This window comes from Oratosquilla oratoria, chromosome 3, assembly GCF_046742065.1.
Source record: "Oratosquilla oratoria isolate Oo_2021 chromosome 3, ASM4674206v1, whole genome shotgun sequence".
NCBI classification, from domain to species: Eukaryota; Metazoa; Arthropoda; class Malacostraca; order Stomatopoda; family Squillidae; genus Oratosquilla; species Oratosquilla oratoria.
The window spans coordinates 45888064-45909351 of record NC_134779.1 but is presented as its reverse complement, the minus strand read 5'-3'; positions in this window follow the sequence as shown (position 1 = coordinate 45909351).

Here is a 21288-nt window from a genome sequence, read left to right as displayed (position 1 = left end):
AGCCACAAGGAAAATTGCCTTTTAATGCGAAGGCAATAATCTCTATACTGTTCATCATAGAACGTTGTGGCATGGTCGGTACTGAGTCCTTCTCGTGACAAGAAGGACATCAGTTCGATCCCAAAGGACTACTGATGAGTGTCATTTTTTGTAATTGCTGAATCATACTCGTATGGGATAAAAGTGAAAGACTTGGTCATAGTAGAGCGCCTCCCTGGGGTAGGTATTTACATCCTTCTCATCTACAATTATATCTCCTACTTTCTCTTTTGTCCTCCTCCTCTTCCTCCTCGTTCTCCTTCATCCCTTCCTCCCCTTCCTCCTTCTCCTTCTCCTCCTCCTTCTCCTTCATCCCCTCTTCCTCCCCCCTTTACTTCTTCTCCTCCTCCTCCTTCTCTTCCTCCTCCTCCTCCTCCTTCTCTTCCTCCTCCTCCTTCTCTTCCTCCTCCTCCTCCTCCTTCTCTTCCTCCTCTTCCTCCTCCTCCTTCTCTTCCTCCTCCTCCTCCTTCTCTTCTTCCTCCTCTTCCTTTCCTACTCCTTCATCCCTTCCTCCTTCTCCTTCCCCTACTCCTTTTCCTTCATCCCCTCTTCATCTTCCTCCTTCTCCTTCTACTTCTCCTCCTCTTTCTCTTCCTCCTCCTCCTCCTCCTCCTCCTCCTCCTCCTCCTCGTGAGTCTCCCACGCCTGCCTGATCCCTTCATCCCGCGCAGAACCCGAGTCATGTCATCCTCATCCTCGAGGGCTCTCGCCAGGTCGTCCTTCAGGATGCCTGGCGAGACGAGGCTGCTGCAGTATGTGTCAGGACCCAAGGACAACCTTAAAGAGGAGGCTCAGGAGGGTGTAGTCTTACATATATGTCTTAAGTGGATGTCTTAAGCAGGAGACTTGAATTATGGTTTCCAGTGAATAGAATTGGGTGTCAGTATTGCATGTCACGCACACACACACGTACACACACACACACACACACACACACACACACACACACACGCACGCACGCACGAACATACACACAAGTGTATATATATATATATATATATGTGTGTGTGTGTGTGTGTGTGTGTGTGTGTGTGTGTGTGTGTGTGTGTAGTATTCTAAAGTATGATAACGACATTTCGTTCTAAATAGCACCTTTAATTTGTCAGTTAAAGTGGAATATACAGAAGGACTTGTATGAAAACTCACAATGATTGATACATTAGAAAGCTCACAGTGGAGGAGTGGATAGCTATATTAGGAAAGTTCACAGTGGACGGAGCGGACAGTTTCGGTGAGGACAAATCTGTATCACCCCGTAGGGAGGACTTCCTAAGAAGGACACTCCACCTACGGATGGCCACCCCACGGTGTATTTGCATGCATATGTATATGTATATATGTTTATGTATATGTGTATGTGCATGTGGATGTGCATGTATATGTACATGCGCATGTGTATATGCATGTACATGTGTATGTTTATATATGTATTGTGATATGTATATTATATATATTTGCATTTGTATATGTATATGTGCATGTGTTTGATATACACGTACACAAAGATGTACATGTATATGTGTAGTATGCGGGCGACAGAAACGAGGCGATAAACGAGACGAAGGCTATAAAGACAGACGAAAAGAAACGAAACCAAGAGCATGAAAAAAACGAAACAAGAGAATGAACAGGCGAAGAATAAGCACAAGAACAAAGAGAAATCGGCAACGAAAAAGGGGAAGAAAACCCAAGACGGAAAAGATGAAGAAGAAGATAGCGCGGCTTGACACTCGGGGCGTCTGTGTCATAAAGAACGCGGTTTGGAATCGACCCTCTCCTTCCACAAGGTAAACAAACTCAACCCAGACCCCTTCTAACCCGGGGACATCCCTTCCCTCCCCCTACAAGTGCACATACCCGACACACATCCTACATAAGCCTATACAGATTGTATGTATGCATGCAAACATGCTTAGAAACACAAATAAACACAGGGATACATGTACGCATTCACGCTCCAGCATACACATACGGTATATACAGGCATACAGACACACGCACACACGTATACATACACTGACACAAACACACACATGCACATACACACGCGCGCACACACATACACACGCATACGCACACGCATACACACACATGCACACACATACACTCACGCGCACGCACACGCATGCATACACATGCACACACACGCACTCACACGCACGCACACAAAAAACGCGCACGCGCTCACACACACATACACATGCACGCATGCATGCCCGCAAACACATACATACACACATACGTACATAGATATACGCACACACCCATACTGGCGCACCCAAGCTAGGTGTACATAGAGCAGACACGCGGTCTCGGTCGTCAAAGGGTCCTTGATCGGTCCCAGCGGAGTGGTTAAGGAGGGAGACGGTCAACCGGGAAACCGTCGCTGCCGCCACCGCCACCGCCGCTGCCGCCGTCAAGAGGAGGAGACGAGTTGATTTCGAGAGCGACGCTGTTTACGCCGAGCGGGGGAAGGATATGTCTGGCCTCAAAATGTCCACTAAGTTCTGGACGAATCTAGTTTTATTTATACTGTACTTACTTGTATGTTTATTTGTGTGTTTGTGTTAAGAGGAAGGATACCTTTGGGTTAAGAATGTACTAAAAGTAGTGAATGTATCGAGGTTTTCCTATCTATTTGAATATTTTAATTGTTTTCTATTTTATCTTGTTATTAACCTATTTATTTATATTTTGTGTTCATTATACGCATGTGCATTTATCTGTTTATCTAGTTGTTAATTCATCCATTAATTAAATGATTTATTGTTTATCAATTTACATATCCTTATCTCTTGCCTTATCTTTCCATTCATCTTTTAATTTATCTATTCCTTCTTATCTATTTATTCATACATCTATTTGCTATATATTTACTCGTTTATGTACTTGCTTATTTATCTATATTTATCTATTTCCTTATTTATCTAATTTTTATTCTTTTATTTATTTATTTATTTTTTTTTTTATTCATTTATCGATTATTGCCCTGCACAATGACTTATCCATTTGTATCTATTATATATCTATTACATTGTTTGAGTTACTTTCGTAACATATTCATTCCACACCAAAGGGTTTTTACTCGACAAAGGGTCATCGTCCTGATGGAAAAGTGTTAAAACTCCTTCGATTAGCGCCTTCGTTCCGGGTCGCCATCGGTGGATTGCGGCCGATCCGGAGACGGGCGATTCCCCCCCCCCCTTTCTCGGCGAGGGGATGTTAAAAGCGCCTTAGTACCTTCAGCGACATACAACCCCCCCCCCTCACTCGCTCGTACTCTCTCTCTCTCTCTCTCTCTCTCTCTCTCTCTCTCTCTCTCTCTCTCTCTCTCTCCTCCCTCCCTTTCCCCACTCCCTTTCCCCACTCCCTTTCCCTTTCCCCCTCTCTCCCTTTCCCCCTCCCTCTCCCTTTCCCCCTCCCTCTCCCTCTCCCCCTCCCTCTCTCCCTCTCCCCCTCCCTCTCTCCCTCTCCCACTCCCCCCCTCTCTCCCTCTCTCTCTCTCTCTCTCTCTCTCTCTCTCTCTCTCTCTCTCTCTCTCTCTCTCTCTCTCTCTCTCTCTCTCTCTCTCTCTCTCTCTTTCAACCCATTGGTCTATTTATTGTTGTAATTAACAATTATAGGATAGGCTGCCTGTCTCTTTTGGGGTCACAAAATAGAAACTTTATTTATTTTTTTTCAATATGAAAATAAGAATCGTTTTTAATGAAATGAACAATCACAAGTTGGAGGTTGAGGTTGATACAACAAAGAAACTCTGGCATGGTCTTCTTGTCTTCATTATATTGTATAATGAATAGCATGACTTTACATTGTTTTGATATATGAAAGAACCACAAATTTTTATTGAATCAAAGAATGAAAAACTAATTCATAGCCTTTGATCTATAATACCTTTGTGTAGGGTATTTGATAAATAAAATAATGGCTAACTCACTCGAACAACATTTGAGTTGCGTTCATTACTAAGTGGAATTTACATTGTTTCGTTAATTTATAGAAGTTCAAACTAATTGATTATAGTCTTTAATGTACAATATGTTTTATAGGTAAAACATAATAAATTGACAAATACTAATTAACTAATAAAGTGTATTGATCAAACTGATAGCCTGGTATATCAAAATGTCAGGTAATTTATGTTTTTTAATATAAAGACGATCGACCTTTTATCAATTTCACTTGTGGTACTTTGTAAATATATGTAAATATTATACTGTGATAGGAAATAAATGTGATTGGTCATTACCAAAACATCTATTATTTTCATATTTCACCCCGTGACCCAAACGTCCTATTCACTGCGGCTCAAACGTCCTAGGTTGCAGATCCATGATCCAAACGTTCAGGGCCCAAACCTCCAACAACCGTTCGTGGGGTGAGAAACTACATTGGTAGCCTGCTTCACAGGCGTTGTCGCTACTGAAAGTGATAATGATGATGATAATAAAAATAAATAAATGAATGAAAAAATTAATCACGGAAACAAGTGTCATGGTTTTGGTTATGAAAGGCAAAGCAAAGGCAGGGTAAGGTTCGGTTAAGTTAGATCAGGTTCAATTTGGTTCGGTCTGGTTAAGTAAGGACTTTCTCTTGTGTGACTTTTTCTCTTGTGACCCTTCTATTCCTGTGACCTAATTAAGGTCACAGGAATATAAGGGTCACAAGATTTTTCTGTGACATTCTTTCTGTGACAGTTTTTTTCCCTGTGACTCAGTGATCAATTTTCCTATGACTTTTTATCTGGACATTTGGCCACCACCGGTCGATTTTGTTCATCCGGAGGTGTCCTCCCGAAGGACAAAAGAGCTCAGCGAGCGCGAAGATCCCGTGTAATCCCGCGGGCTAATCTCCCTGCTGGGTATGAAATCCCACATTTCAGGTACTTCGACCAGGGATTAAGGTGAATTGAACGGCTAATTGTTCATGGATATAGAGGAGGAGAAGGAGGAAGAGGTGGAGGAGGAACTGGAGGTAGTGAGGGGAATGAAATAGAGGGGGATAGAAGTAGAGGAGGAGGTAGTGGAAGTGAATGAAATAAAGGAGGAGGAGGAGGAGTTGGTGGGGGCGGAAGTAGGAGAGGAGGAAGAAGAGGGAGAGGAGGTGTAAATGGAATAAGAGGAACTGGAGAATGAAGAGATTGAAATGGAAGTAGAAGTGAAGATGGAAGAGGAGGTAGAGGTGATGGAGGAGGAGAATTTGGACCTTGAGATATTTTTCTGTTGTGAAGGATGACGTCACCAAAGACAATTGTACATCTTCTCTTCTTCCTTTTCTTTCTCTACTCTTTCTTGTTCTTGTTCTTCTTCGTTGATCTTTCCGTCTACTTTTGGGCGATGTGTTTTGTTGTAGTCTCGTTATTTAAAAGGATTGGATTTAACCCCCCTTGATAACACAGAGGGCAAAGGTGGTGGTATGAGTTTTCTTTAACCTCATTTTCATGATCATCTCAAGAATTCTACATTTCTCGTATATCTTGATCCGTTTCCAATGTTTTCTTCGTCTTTTGACTGTTTCATTTACTATAATTACATTGTTCGTTGTTTTCTCCATCGCATTTGTTTTATACACCACAGGTTGTTTTTTTCATCTCCTTTATTCAGTATAATAAAATTGCGTTGTCTCCACCTCTTAATTGCTTCATAAATTTTAGGTTCCGATTTCTTGGATGGTTTTTTTTTTCATATCTTGTTTGTTTTATCTACCCATTCCGTTTTTTGCCGATCTCTCCGTCTTGTGTTTGTTTTATCAAAGCGAGAGTTTCGTTTCTCGTTTTCTTCTTTTCTTGTTTATTTTATGCAATCCATTTCCGTTTTCTTCGCCGTTTTCTCTTCTCGATTGTTTCATATGACAAAATTCCGTTTACTTTGTCGTTTTCTTCAACTTTTCCTTGTTTCATCAAATGGTTTTATGAAGTTTTCCCTGTCCTTTTTCTATATTACTTTTTCATTTGCGTTCTTATCAGTCTTTTAAGTGTCATCTACCTCAAGTCCGTTTTTTCTAGTTTTCTCCGTTTCTTGATTTCTCCCTAACCCGCGTTCCGTTTTCTTCCCCCATTTTCTCCTCTTCCCACCCAGTTCAGCCCTGCTTTATGGGTCCGTGGCTTCTTCTGGGACTCCAGAGTTATGGAGGTCCCTTGCCCGACCGCTAGACCCACATTTCATCTTAGTCCTCCTCCTTATTGCGACGCTACCGTCAGAGACGTTCCTGTGAAGGGTGCGCTTGCCAAATGCGACTAAATTACGTTATATTTAGTTAAGTTAGGATGAATTAGGTAATAATGGAATAGGTTGGGATGGAGTAGGATAGTAGAACAAAATTAGGGCAGGCCATGCAAGTTTAGGCTAGGTTAGGTCAAAATACTGTTACGTTAGTTGAAGTTAAGATGGATTAGGGTAGGTTAGGTTAATTTCGTATAGGTTAACGTAGAATAGGTTAAGTTAGGCTAGGGTAGGTTTGGTAGATTGAGATTGATTTGGATAATTTAGGTTACGTTAGGATGGGATAGGTTTAGATATATTAGGAGTGGTTAGACTATGTTAGAATTAATTATGATAAGTTAGTATTAAGATATATTAGAATTGGTTAGAATAGACTAGTTTAGGTTAAATAGAGAGACAACTATAAAATACATCCTATCGACTGCCTACAAATCCTACAAATGCCCATAAAGGAGTACTTCAATCCTTTCACTATGAAGGCAAAGGTAAATAAAAGTACAAGATAAGAAACTCATAGAAAGGTTCAATAAATAATCAAGAATGGAGAAAATGTGTGGAGGATTGTCAGTGTTGATAGAGACGCCGGTCCGAAGACTGAGTCCCGGCCCTTCGGGGCTGCATCTTCAAATGCAGATGAAGGCGTTTATGTGATTTAAAAAAAAAAAGAGAGAGAGAGAGAGAGAGGTGGTAGACCTCATACCCCCAACGCAGGCAGGTAACTATTATTGATCTAAAACTAAAATCAGTCAAAGTAAATACACATAAAATGGTCAAGACGCATGAATGAATGATTAAATGGTAATACATATAAGTAAATAAACAAGTAGAACTGTAAATACTTATGTACTGTATAAGTAAACACATTAATAAAACTCCTATATAAAAATATAAATCCCAAAATACTCCAGACACTCAACAAAGCCAGGGGAAAAACCCACCAAAACAGCAAACATTCAAATCCCTAGCCCATTTACCCCCAACAACCGCCTTTTCTATTCCCTCAATTCACCATCAAACCTCCTCAATCCTCGCTGTCCCCGCCAAGAAAAGAAGACTCCCGAAATCCACGAGACCCACAATCCATCGAGCCCTCGATTTCCGTGTCGTTCCCATTTTCTTTCTCGCGATCCGCCTGTTGTCCTTCCGCAAGCCGTTTTCTTCGTGAAAAGGGCTGGGAAGTGTCCCACTAGGGACGGGAGGAAGGGGGATTAGTGACCCGGGTGAGAACTGGGATTAGAGAGTGAGAAGGGATTGGGTGAGGTGCTTAGCGAGGAATTGCCCCGGGAGTAAGGAACGTGAGGGGTAGGGATGACGGGGGTTGGTAAGGAAGGTAGTCTGTGGATAATTGCTTAGGTCAGGTACATAGGGAAGGTTGAGGGATACTTAGGGACAGAAGACTAGTTTTATCCTTTAAATGAAATTTTCATCGCTGAATAAAATCACCTGGCGGTATAAAGAATAACAAGCATAAGTTTTGTTAACATAATGGAAGACAATGCTATAACATTGCACTTGATTCACCACCATGGTCTTGGATCACGTGTTGGACTCGTGATCGACAGCTATTTCCCTCCCGGAAGAGAGCTCAGAGCTCATATATGACCGATCTATGGGTAATGCTATGACCTTACACGCGCGCACACACCCAACTCCCCCCACGAGAATCGAAGTAACAACCCGCAGCGCAGCGATATTGAAATTATTTTAACCCCGGACGGGATACGAACCCGGATCGCCGTAGTGACAGCCGGGAACTCTACCAACTGCGCCACATGTGTGTATGTGTGTGTTTGTGTGTGGTGTATATGAGTGGTGTGCGTGTGTATGTGTGTGTGTTTGTGTGGTGTGTGTATGTGTGTGTGTGTGTGTGTGTGTGTGTGGTATGTGTTTGTGTGTTTGATGTGTGTGGTATGTGTGTGTGTGGTGTGTGTGTGTGTGGTATGTGTGTGTGTGTGGTGTGTGTGTGTGTGTATGTGCTGTATGCGTGTGTATGGTGTTTGTGGTGTGTGTAGTATGTGTGTATGTGACATATGTGTGTGTGTGTGTGTGCGTGTGTGGTGTGTTTGTGTATGTGTGTGTGTGTGTGTGTGTGTGTGCGTGCGTGTGGTGTGTATGTGTGTGTGTGTGTGTGTGTGTGCGCGCGCGCGCGTGGTGTGTACATATTCAGATGTGTGTATGGGAGTATGCATGTTTATTCTGTGTGTATAAATCAGTCTTTTGTCTTAATGTATGTATCTGCCCATGTATGTGTTCATGTATATATATATATATACCAGTAGTTGTATGTATGTATGCAATTATGTATGCATGTATGTATATTTGTATGTGTAAATATGCTTATATATGTGTATATGTATATATATATGTATTTATATGTATATATATATATATGTATTTGTATATATATATAATATATGTATGCACGTATATTTGAGTATATAAATAAGAAATATGTAAAGAAAACTAAAGAATTGGATTTAGTTTATTACCTACGTTTCGGTATTTATATTTATTTGTATATATATATATATATATATATATATATATATATATATGTATATATATATGTATTTATTTGTATATATATATATATATATATATATATATATGTATGCACGTATGTTTGAGTATATAAATAAGAAATATGTAAAGAAAACTAAAGAATTGGATTTAGTTTATTACCTACGTTTCGATACTCAGGTAAATCTTGAAGTAAATGTGTTTGCCTTGGTAATGACCTTTGGATCAGTCGTAGGTAATAAGGACAATGCGTGTTTCCTTCCGACATCTGTTCTCAGCAAACAAAGGAAAAAACACGCGCGCACGCACACTCACTCATCGTGGAAGTTGATATAATATTATATGGAACAATATATAAATACAAATCTAAGGATAGTAATTGGAAAATAATAAGATATACTAAGTTGGAACTATAGATGAAGTCGAAGCTATACTCCCATATGATAAATTTGAGAGGAAGGAAGGCAACCCTACAAACGTTGTTCCTCTCCTTATACACAGTGATTAAGTAAATGCACACACACACACACACACACACACACACACACACACACACACACACACACACACACACACACACACACACACATCTACAGAATTATGAAAGGAAAAGAATGCCTTGATAGAGAGGACTTATTAAAGCGGGACAGAGGAAAAACAAGAGGACATGCAATGAAACTCAAAAAGGATAACTACAGAAGAGACCTAAAAAAGAATAGCTTCCCACACAGAGTGATAGATATATGGAACAAATTGGATGAAGAAATAGTGTGTGCAAACACTATACAAGATTTTAAGAACAAACTTGATCTTGCGAGATACAAATACGGGTCACCACGACCATAGCTCCCCTTCCCGTATAATGCAACTAGGTAAATACAACCAGTTTAATATAACTAGGTAAATACATACATATGCACACACACACACACAGACACACACACACACACACGCACACACTTCTTTGAAGGAAAAGTGTCAAATTAGGCAATTATTACTAGTATTAGCAATATTTGGTAAATAGGAAAACGTCAAATCTGGGCGTGCATGACTAGCAATTAGTCAATCCATGTGTGGCGTCGAGTTGTGGGTTTCATGTTTTTGTCAACTACAATTCTTCATACGCCCGTCACCCATTCTTCCTGGCAGCAACCCAGGAATACAAAATTTCGTATTCATTCAAATATCCTAGCATTCCGTTGGCGTTGACCAGTGTTTCTATCCGTAAGGGCAATATCAATCAGAAGTAGAGTAATCATTGAGGCTGTCAATGAAGGGTTGAAGGAAGCTAAAGGTAATTAGCATTCATATTTGAAAAGAAATTAGTTTCCTGTCATAAAAGATAGCTGAGTAACTCTGGTCCTTACTATATCACTACAGTGTCTGAAATATTGATTGTATGAAGCACGTTCAGTCGCTGTCCCGTGTGGGGTGTTTTTATTCAAGTACTTTGCAATATTTCACCAAAAATAGCGTCACTTTTTCTTCGGTAGTCTTAATAACATGCACACACTCATGCGCTTTATGTGTGTGCATTTGTGAGTGATTCAGCAAGTTGTTTGGATCACGTGTTGGATTCGTTGGCCCGATCTGTGGGTAATGCTGTGAACACACACACACACACACACACACACACACACACACACACACACACACACACACACACACACACACACACACACACACACACACACACACACACACACACACACACACACACACACACACACACACACACACACACACACAAGACCAAGTGAATACACACACACACACACACACATAAACACACACACACACACAAACACACACACACACACATAAACACACACACACACACACACACACACACACACACACACACAGACACACACAGCAAAAACAATACACGCATTTAAGAACAAACTGGACACTGCGATATACAAAGACGGGACCCTACGAGCATAGCTCCCCTTCCCGTAAGATACTAGGTAAACACACACACACACACACACACACACACACACACACACAAACACACTCACGCACTTACACTCAACAGTCACATTCACATTCACATTCACTCTCATTGGCCATTAGAGTTGGGGCACCGACTCAAGTGGAGGACAAAACGAATGCAGGACGTTTCGGCCTCAGAAAATTGTCGACCCCGGGCCTTTCGGCTACATTTTGATACACCCTTTTGAACACCTGATATATCAAATATTTTGCTTCATAACATAAAATCAAATAGCATTTGTTATGATGAAGGTTTTTATTAACCAAGAGATATTTTTTAAATAAAATATACTCCTATTTTGTTCTTGAGTTCTTTATTAGATATTCACATGCAATAAACATATAAGCTATGAATCAAATAAAGACTAACTTGTGATAAATGAATAGAATAAGAATACGCTTTTGAAACAAAAAATCCTTCCACATCAAGCCCATGAATTAGATAATAATTAACTTATGACATGGAATTGTAACATATTACATATTTGATTGAATGAAAATGTAGCTAAAATATGATTGACAAGTTTGAAGTAAAGCATCACTTAAAAACTGTATTCATGAATGAGGCAAAAACGAAATATCCTGAGCAGAAACGTTCGATTCCGAAATGTCCTCAACACCCCCCCCCAAAAAAAAAAAAAAAAAAAAAAAAAAAGGACAAGACACCCCGGACAAATCACCCGGACAAAACAACCCCTATTTCCTCCAATTTGGTTGCCTGTGAAAGTGCGTCATAAATGAAGTATGAAAGAATAACACGCAGGAATAACATTAGTATTAACAGGGTAACAATTGCCACATGGTACTAAGCATGCCAATATTTTTGTTAGCTCCAGCATTACATCACCAGCGCATTACCGTCAACAGCGCATTTCCACAGCTAGTTCATCACAAGCACCAGCTCACCAGCAGTACATCAAGGCGACGATCATCATCATCATCATCATCATCATCATCACAACCACCATCATCATCACTACCACCACCATCACCACCTTGACATCGGGACATTACCATCACCATGACATCACCTGCACAATAACACCACATCATATCACCACCATCGCCATCCCCTTCACCTTCATCACCATCATCATAATCATCACATGACCAACACATCGTCGTCATCATATGCCAACAGCACATCACCATCATTATCATCTCTTACACTATAACAACGACCATTACATCACCACCATGATATCACCATGGCATCACCACATCACCACTATGACAACACCACCGCCATCAGTACTGGTAACAAAAATGGTTAAATGTATTAGGGGGTTGTTTTGTCTGGGGATGTTTTGTCCGGGAGTGTTTTGTCCGGTACCGCCGTCTTGCAGTGCAGTAATGTTGAATTAGTGGTCGAGAACGGTAATTCTCCACCGTTTTTTGTGTGTGTGTGTGTGTGTGTGTGTGTGTGTGTGTGTGTGTGTGTGTATGCGTATTTGTGCGTGAGCACTTGTGAATGATGATTACGTGCTTGAATTAGCGGAATTAATTTTTCCACAATGTCTCAAGTACTGTACATATCAATGGCGGCCAATTTGTAAAGTAGTCACCATAGCTACCATGGGACAAATATGCGGTATCCCTATAGCAAGAAATATTCCTAAGGGTATGTCCTTACTGTGTGCCACAATTCAGTCGAAATATGTCACATATCTACTGCATTAGTGTATGTGTGCGTGTGTGTTTGCGTGTACATGCGTATCTATATGTGTATTTGTATGTATACGTGTATTTGTATGTGTATGTATGTGTGTGTGTGTATGTCTGCGTGTGGGTATATCTGTGTGTGTATGATTCATCATAGTCTTGGATCACGTGTTGGACTCGTGATCGACAGCTATTTCCCTCCTGGAAGAGAGCTAATATATGACCGATCAAAGGGTAATGCTGTGATCTCACACGCACACACACACCCAACTCCCCGCCCACGAGAGATGGAGTAATGACTCGCAGCGCAGCGATACTGATATTATTTCCGCCCTAGGTGGGATTCGAACCCGGACCGCCGTAGTGGCGGCCGGGTGTGTGTGTGTGTGCGTGCGTGCGTGCGTGCGTGTGTGCGCGCGCACCCGCACGAGCGTTTCTGTGTGTTGTGTATGAAGCGTGTGATTCGACATGGTTTTGGATTATATGCTGGACTCATGATCGACATTTATTACACATCCGGGTGAGAGCTACGTGGTCATATGATTCATGCGTGTGTGTGTGTGTGATTCACCATGGTCTTGGATCACGTGTTGGACTCGTGATCAACAGTTATTTCTCTCCCGGAAGAGAGCTCAGAGCTCGTATATAACCGATCTATGGGTAGTGCTGTGACCTTACACGCACACACACACAACTCCCCACCCACGAGAATAGGATTAACGACTCGCAGCGCAGCGATACTGAAGTTATTTCAGCCCTGGGTGGGATTCGATCCCGGGCCTCCGTAGTGTGTGTGTGTGTGCGTGTGGTGTTCGTGTATGTGTTTGTGCGTTTGAGTGTTTCATGTTTGTCTGTGTTTGTATTTGTGTGTGTATTCACCTTGGTCTTTGGATCACGTGTTGGACTCATGATCGACAGCTATTTCCCTCCTGGAAGAGCTCAGAGCTCGTATGACCGATCTATGGGTAATGTTATGACCTTTCACACACACACACACCCACGAGAGTCAGAGTGAGTGCGTGCGTGTGTGTGTGTGTGTGTGTGTGTGTGTGTGTGTGCGTGTTTGGACATCTACGTGTATACGTTCTACAGTAGTAACTCACACGCACACTGCTAACCTAATCTTAGCCAGGATAAACTTAAGCTAGTTTTCTCTCTTGTATTCGGTCAACAAATCTTGTCCGTAATTCAGATAAAGTTACAAGTCCATACCCCGATAAAGCAACCCTAGTATGGTCTTGGTAAACAAATATATAAAGGACGGACGTAATAACGGGGCTCAGCCCCAGCGAGAGCCGGCTGTTTAAGGAAGCGCCGGTCGTATAAGAGACAACCGGTCGGGCAGGAGGTCCGTTAGGAGACCTGGTCATACAGAGGACCAATCTGTCGATACACGGTCGTGTAGCGACAGGTCAGCCGTGCAGAAAAATGCCGGCTGTATAAGGAAGCCCCGGTCGTATAAACAAGAGGAAGTATTTCTTTAACATGGTGTATGATTTATGGCCGGTCGTATAAATCACGGGCTGTAAGTAGACCCAGCTATAACGAGAGATATCGACTGTGTTAAAAAGATTGACCGGCGAGTGAAGAACCCGGCGGCATAATCACGGGAGTTATAGATCAGACGCCCGAGACCATCTGTATTCAAAGTCCGGCTGTCGTCAGGTGATTTTATTCACACGAAGTTCGAATTCTGAAGAAAACGGAACCTTATTTGATCAAGACCCTGTTTTGCATCGAGTCTGTCCATCAGTTGAATAAAATCGCCTGACGGCAGCGAGAGAATGGATGACCTCTCATCCACGAGGAGCTAAGATGGGATGGAAACAATTGGGGGTGGATGGCAGTGGAATGGGTGGGAGTAGGTGCATGCGTTGTCAGGCTACCTTCCTTATAAGGGGAAAGATTCCTTTGGTATACTCGTATAGATAGACGTCGCCTTGTTGTAGATAATGTATATAATCAAAGACCTATAATTTCAACTTCACGGTTACACAGTGTGAAGACTATTTTGACTAGCACCAGGCGATCCTATTCATTCGTGGAAACGAGAACCAAACTGGTCGAGACCCCTTTTCAAGGAAGATTCTGAGACTATGAATAAAATCGTCTGGCAAAATCGAACCAGATTCTTCATAGTGCCTGGCACAGAGACGAATAGAATAGCCTGGTGGCAGCCACAATAAAAAAAGAAAATTGACACTCATTATGGGTGGGCTAAATGGTACCAAAGAATTAGAATGTTCCATCCGGTGCAGAAGGGGTGAAAAGGAGATTGTGGCTCAGTTCAAAATGTGCGCCTCATGTGTTCGAGTGTGAAAACAAACGACGATTAGGAGACAATCGGAAATGTAGTGGGAACTTTGAGTAAGGAGGATAGAAAGTATAAAGAACATCACCGATGGCAAGTATGCTGTATTATTTGGATTTGATAGGAAATGAATATATACTGCATGTATATACATATGTATATAGGTGTATATGTACTCGTACATGAGACATGGGTGATAGATGGTAGTGGGAGTATGTGAATGCCTTTGCTGGCTACCTCTCTTATAAAGGGGATGATGAAGCCTGTTCGTATATCAATAGATATATATCTATACTTTCATGTGTGTGTATATATATATATATATATATATATATATATATATATATATATATATATGTACTGTACATACGTATCCCAAAGGCTTTTTCCCCCTTACACGGGAGGTAGCCAAAAAGAAAAAGGCATAGAAACCACTCCCACCCATTCCATCCCCTACATACTCCACTCCCCTCCATCCTCTTCCCTCCCTCTCATCTTGGCATCTCTTGGATGACGGGTCATCCCTGCATCCTGTCCACTGCCCTGAGTCAGAAGCAGTGTCGTAGGACACAGCACATCCACAGCAAGGCCGCTTCATTAATTCGGTGACCCCCCCCCCCCCTCTCGGTCACCTCATATAGAAAAGGAGAAGACGGGGAGAAATCCCCTCGGGCTGCGTCAATTTGTTTCTCATACATACTCCCTCACCCTCCCATCCCCCACCCCCTCATGCATCACAGCATCATCCATACACAACCCTTCTCCATTCAACCCTATCGTCTGTCCTCTCCCGTCCTTCCTCAACAGACAAACCTCTCTTTCGTAATGCCCCTTTTACTCCATCCATCCATCTCATCCTAGGACGCCCCCTCATATTCACTCCTTCCACCTCTGCCTTCCACACCTCTTTTACTAATCTTTCTTCACTCATTATTTCCATGTGTCCAAACCACCCCAATACTCTTTCATCAACCCTATCTCCCAACTCCCTTTCCACCTCTGTTCTCTTCCTCACCTCATCATTTCTCACTCTATCCAGCCTAGTAACCCCTATCATATTTCTTAGACATTTCATCTCAAACACATTCAAACTCCTTCTCTCTTCCTCTCTTATGTTCCATGTTTCTGCCCCATACAGTGCTGTCGGCACAACCACTCCTTCATATAACCTCCTTTTAGCATCCATTCCCAAATGTCTATTTCTCATTACACTTTTTAATCCACCAAGACATTTACTCGCTTCTCTCAATCTACATTCTACCTCCACCCCCACTCCTCCCTTTCCAGCCACATTTGCACCCAAGTATCTAAAACTATCCACTTCCTCCAATCTCCCCTCATACTCACTTCCAGTCTGCTGCCACTCTCTCCCCTTGTACATCTCATCACCTTACTTTTGCTCACATTTATTATCAGCTTCCTTCTTTCACTCACCTTCTCAAACTCTGTCACTATCTTCCTCAATCCCTCCTCTGATCCCACTACAAGCGCAGTGTCGTCAGCAAACAGCAATATATACATACATACACAGATATATATATATATATATATATATATATATATATATATACTGTATATATATATATATATATATATATGTGTGTGTGTGTGTGTGTGTGTTTGTGTGTGCGTACTTGTGTGTACACATGTATATATAAATATGTATTAATAAATACTGTGTATATGTGCGTGTGTGTTGTGTATATGCATTTGGATATGATATGGAGAAGGGAGGTAGAGAGGAGAGTAGAAAAGCTTGTTATTGGCATTAGATTCTTATGCTAATAGACTTCTCCAAGCGTTTTGTATACCATTGTATTAACCATCGCCTCGGTAATAGCTATCATGAATTGGATTCAGTCAGGTTATATGGGACTTGAGCCAAGGCTGCTGAAGAAGAGGGAGAAGGAGAAGAGTTAGCAAAAGAGAAATAAAAAAAAAGAGGAAGATATTGAGGATGAAGAGGAAAATGATAGAGGAGTATGAAGAGTAGGGTCGTAGATACTAAAATTTATTTATTTATTTATTTATTTTTGTGGAGATTAATTGCTGTGAGACTCTGGTCCGTAGAGGTATTACTACTCTAAGACATTGGCTACAAAATTTCATGATGTGAATATCTCATACGGGGTGGACGAGGAAGAGGAAGACGAAGAGGACAATTATGGCGGAGATAAAGAGCACGAACCGAGCCAGACCAAGACCAGGACCAATGATGACAATTATCTGGAAAAGAAGGGAGAAGGCGTGTAACACAATCTTCCGGGCCCACGAGTATGACGCAATGGCCATTACACTGTTTTGCCCCAGAGTGCATATGCTTAACAAAGCGGAAAATCATCCCGATCCAACTTGGTTGTCACGCCCACACTCGCCGTAATTGTCACGAATAGAGAATTTGAGAGAGAGAGAGAGAGAGAGAGAGAGGCAGGGAGACACAGTGAGAGAGAGAGAGAGAGAGAGAGAAAGAGAGAGAGAGAGGCAGACAGAGAGATAGAGAGGGAAAGGTGTGTACGCATATATGTACGTGTTATCTTGTTTCAACACGTCCTGTATATGTATTTGTAACTCTCTCTGTATCTATCAATCTTTCTATATATCTACCTACCTATCAATCCATATCTTACTGTTTCTCTCTCTCTCTCTCTCTCATACACACATACTGTATGTATGTATATGCACGAACGTATATATATATATATATATATATATATATATATACTGTATATATATATATATATATATATATATACTGTATATATATATATATATATATAAACACTGGTTATTACAATTTGTAGCACCGTAGAAGAATCTTGTTTTCCCTTTGTTACACGCTTATTTGGGTGATGTAGTTTTTTTTGTGTTCTTTTGTAGACATCACATAGTTCCATTCACTTGAGGATAGGATCCCGGACTGAACAGGGTCGGGATCGATGGAGATTCGCTTCAAGCTAAGGACCACCTCTTAGCAGATTGTAATCATCTTGAATTGGCTCAGAATTTAAAATTATGCCGTGATAATTTTGTTAATCATTCTATATATTTTCATATGCAGTCATTCTCTTGTATAGAATGTATAATTGACAACAAAATTGCATCAGTGCAACGACAGAAAATATACACTTGCATAATTTTGATGTGTTGTGCGTCAGGTTTGGATGCGGCGAGATGTACATTACATCAATCCAGGAGGTCTGGTCGACTGATTTGCTTCGAGACTCTTCAGCGCCTCCTTCAGGTGTATTTGGGCTACGAAAATGAACGAGACTCCTCGTCAGGATATAGTAGGAGCAGCGTCCTTCGCCCTCCAGCGGGAAGTGAGAGACCGCTGGAGTCCTCTGAAGGACGAGATCGTCGCCCTTAGGCAGAGGAGCCTCTTGACGAAGCTGTGCGTCGTCACCCAGGTCTTCGTGGCGCTCTTCGTGGTCTTCGTCAGCGTAGCAGGACAGGAGCCCGAATGGACACACTTCTACAACCGGGAGAGCATCGTCGACCTTGAAGGACTCAAGCCTTACCTGACCTGGTTCCCCTACATAGTGACCGAAAACGGGGAAAAGGCTTACCTTCTTCATTACGAGTACTTGTTCTTGGTCGTCTTGTGTCTTCCCATCTTGTACTCTCCTGTGGTCGCATCATCGATTCACAGTTATTATAAGCCTTACTATAAGGTTCTTCAGCGAGTGGATAAAAAAACTGAAGTTTGCGGTGAACGCAACCAGTTTTCAAGGATCCACGTCAGCAACATCGTGCGAGAAGTCATCCAGATTTCGATTATCGTTTCTGGAATGACATTTTTGGATTTCGTTTTTCAATGGCGTTACACTCCTTACGAGATTGGAATTATTAAACGCCAGTTCGGGATTGGAGAGACTTCGAGTTCAATCGAACTCTTCCCATCCTGGTTTAGAAGCTCCCTCGTCCCGGAAATGAAGTTCATTGGCGATAACACCCTTCACTACAGCTGCACAGACTTCGTCATGCCCTACTACAGGATCTTCTTCAACATCCTCTACTTTTGGAACGTCGGACTGATCTCCGTTGGTGTCTTGGGCATCGCAAAGCAAATTTACGCGCCCGTTCTCCATCAGGAGACAGCTGCCGTCAAAATGTCGTGTAAAAAGAGGACACTGTTGCCCATGGTTCACAGAAACACCATTGCTTGCATTAACACCATGTTTCAAAGGAATCAATCAAGTCCAATTCGACCACCAAATAGCCACGTTATTGAACTGACTGAAGCACTAAGACGATCTCCCCCAAAGGGCTTTACGATCTATCAGAAAGGGAAAATCCCCTTCAGAACTGGAAGAGGGTCTCAGGACGACAATCCATGTTAAATGAAACAGCCAGGAAAAAAAAAGGTAATATAACAACGAAATCCCAACGAAAATCAAATTAGATGAAAAATCTTTTGAGGCGATGTTGCATAAAATAAGTCAAAAAACGGGCACGCACTTGTCTCTTCGGTGCATATATTTTTCATTTTACTGTAGCTCTTTCAGAGCGGGTTTCTACCCTCAGCTGAATAAAATCATCTGGCGCAAACTAAAAAATAAAACTTGTAGAAAATTCTTTGGTTTGGGTTTATGTGGATCACCTCTATGAAGGAAATCATGTTTCTCATCCTGTGTATGGATTTATTGTCTGTTCATTAACTCTTCAACTTTTCGACGTCTGTAGAGGCTTTCATCAGCTGGCGACACCAGAATAAATTTTACTCGCATATGGACGCTAACTTATTAATCGTGGTAGATTTAATTGTTTAACTGTTGTTATTCTAGAAAAAAAATAGTTTAAGCCAAATAGTTCTAATAAACTAAAACATCACTTAAGGATAGAATGGAGTCTCAGTTGGCCAAGAACTCCCGAGATGAATAAGATCGTCTGCCGAGAGGGCGTCACTGGGTCTGAGAGGTTAATGAATCTCTGGTAATTTTGAAAAAAAAAAAAAAAATCCAATCTGTGGTAATTTTGCAAAAAACTCCAAACCACGTTTCACCGTGTTTATCACGGTGTCGGGTGTGGCGTTGAGAGAAGAGATTGTTAATTTGCCAACATTATTCGTTTACGACAGATTTTCTCGACGGAAAGTTCATTATGGGAGAGTTTTTCGAAAAAGAAATTAGATATTTTGAGTCAGTGTGGTTGATTTTCCCTCCAACTTGGTTTGGGGTTTTGTATGAAAGGAACATTTTTTATATAGAGCGAACGCGCACGCATGCAAATGCACGTGCATTCGCACACACACGCATACACTCGCACATATGTATATGCACATATGTATACGTGCACACAAACACGTGTACACATACACGTGCATGTACGTACATACACATGTACATACACGCATGAACACTATCTCTCTCTCTCTCTCTCTCTCTCTCTCTCTCTCTCTCTCTCTCTCTCTCTCTCTCTCTCTCTCTCTCTCTCTCTGTGTCTCTCTCTCTCTCTCTCTCTCTCTCTCTCTCTCTCTGTCTCTCTCTCTCTCTCTCTCTCACACACACACACACACATAAATAGATAGATAAATAAACAAATAAATACAATAATAATAATAATGATCAACCTCACTTCCCAACACAGAACTTCAATGAATAAAGGTCACACTGGTCACCGCTACAGTGTTTGTGTCAAAAGCAAGGCAGCAAGGCACAGCTCTTCCACGGCATGGCCTGACATTTATGTGCGTATAATATATGCTACGGCAGATCTCCCTATGGCAGGATTAGTTAACTGAGTCATCAACGGAGAACACATTCATCTATCCTTATCAGGGCCCTTCCAGGTTTGTTTATAAAATAAATATATTACACCACATATTTGGTGGTTTTTAGGAGTTCCTGTTTTTTCAAGGGAGGGAAGTTGTACAATAGTTATTACAACTGTAATGATGATATTAAACACTACAGGAATTATATGATTAATATTCTATATCGAATTACATGATATGACTATACACATGACTATATATACATAACTATATGGATATATATATATATATATATATATATATATATATATATATATATATGTGTGTGTGTGTGTGTGTGACACCCAGACACGCGCACACACACACACACATACACACACACACATACACGCACACACATACACGCACACACATACACGCACACACACACACACATACATATATATATATATATATATATGTGTGTGTGTGTGTGTGTGTACTATATATAATGTGTTTGTGTATGAGGGAGCTTGCGTGTGTGTTCGCGTGTGTGTTCGCGTGTGTGTACATACGGGCAGTAAATGTTGCTAAAGACTTATTGAAAACATGCATGAGTTAAATTGTTATTAGGCGTTTGATCTCGGCAATTAACCTCGCAGACGCTCCATCCCGAAGCGGGTGTTGCCTCCCCAAGCCTCCGCTTGTAAATCTTGAGAGCAGTCTTCAAGTTTTATCCCAGATTGTAGAAATTTATCTGTTTATATTTTTGCTCATTTATTTACCTACCTATTTATATATATAATTTTATCTGGTCTGTTTCTATTTCTTTTTATTAATTTTTT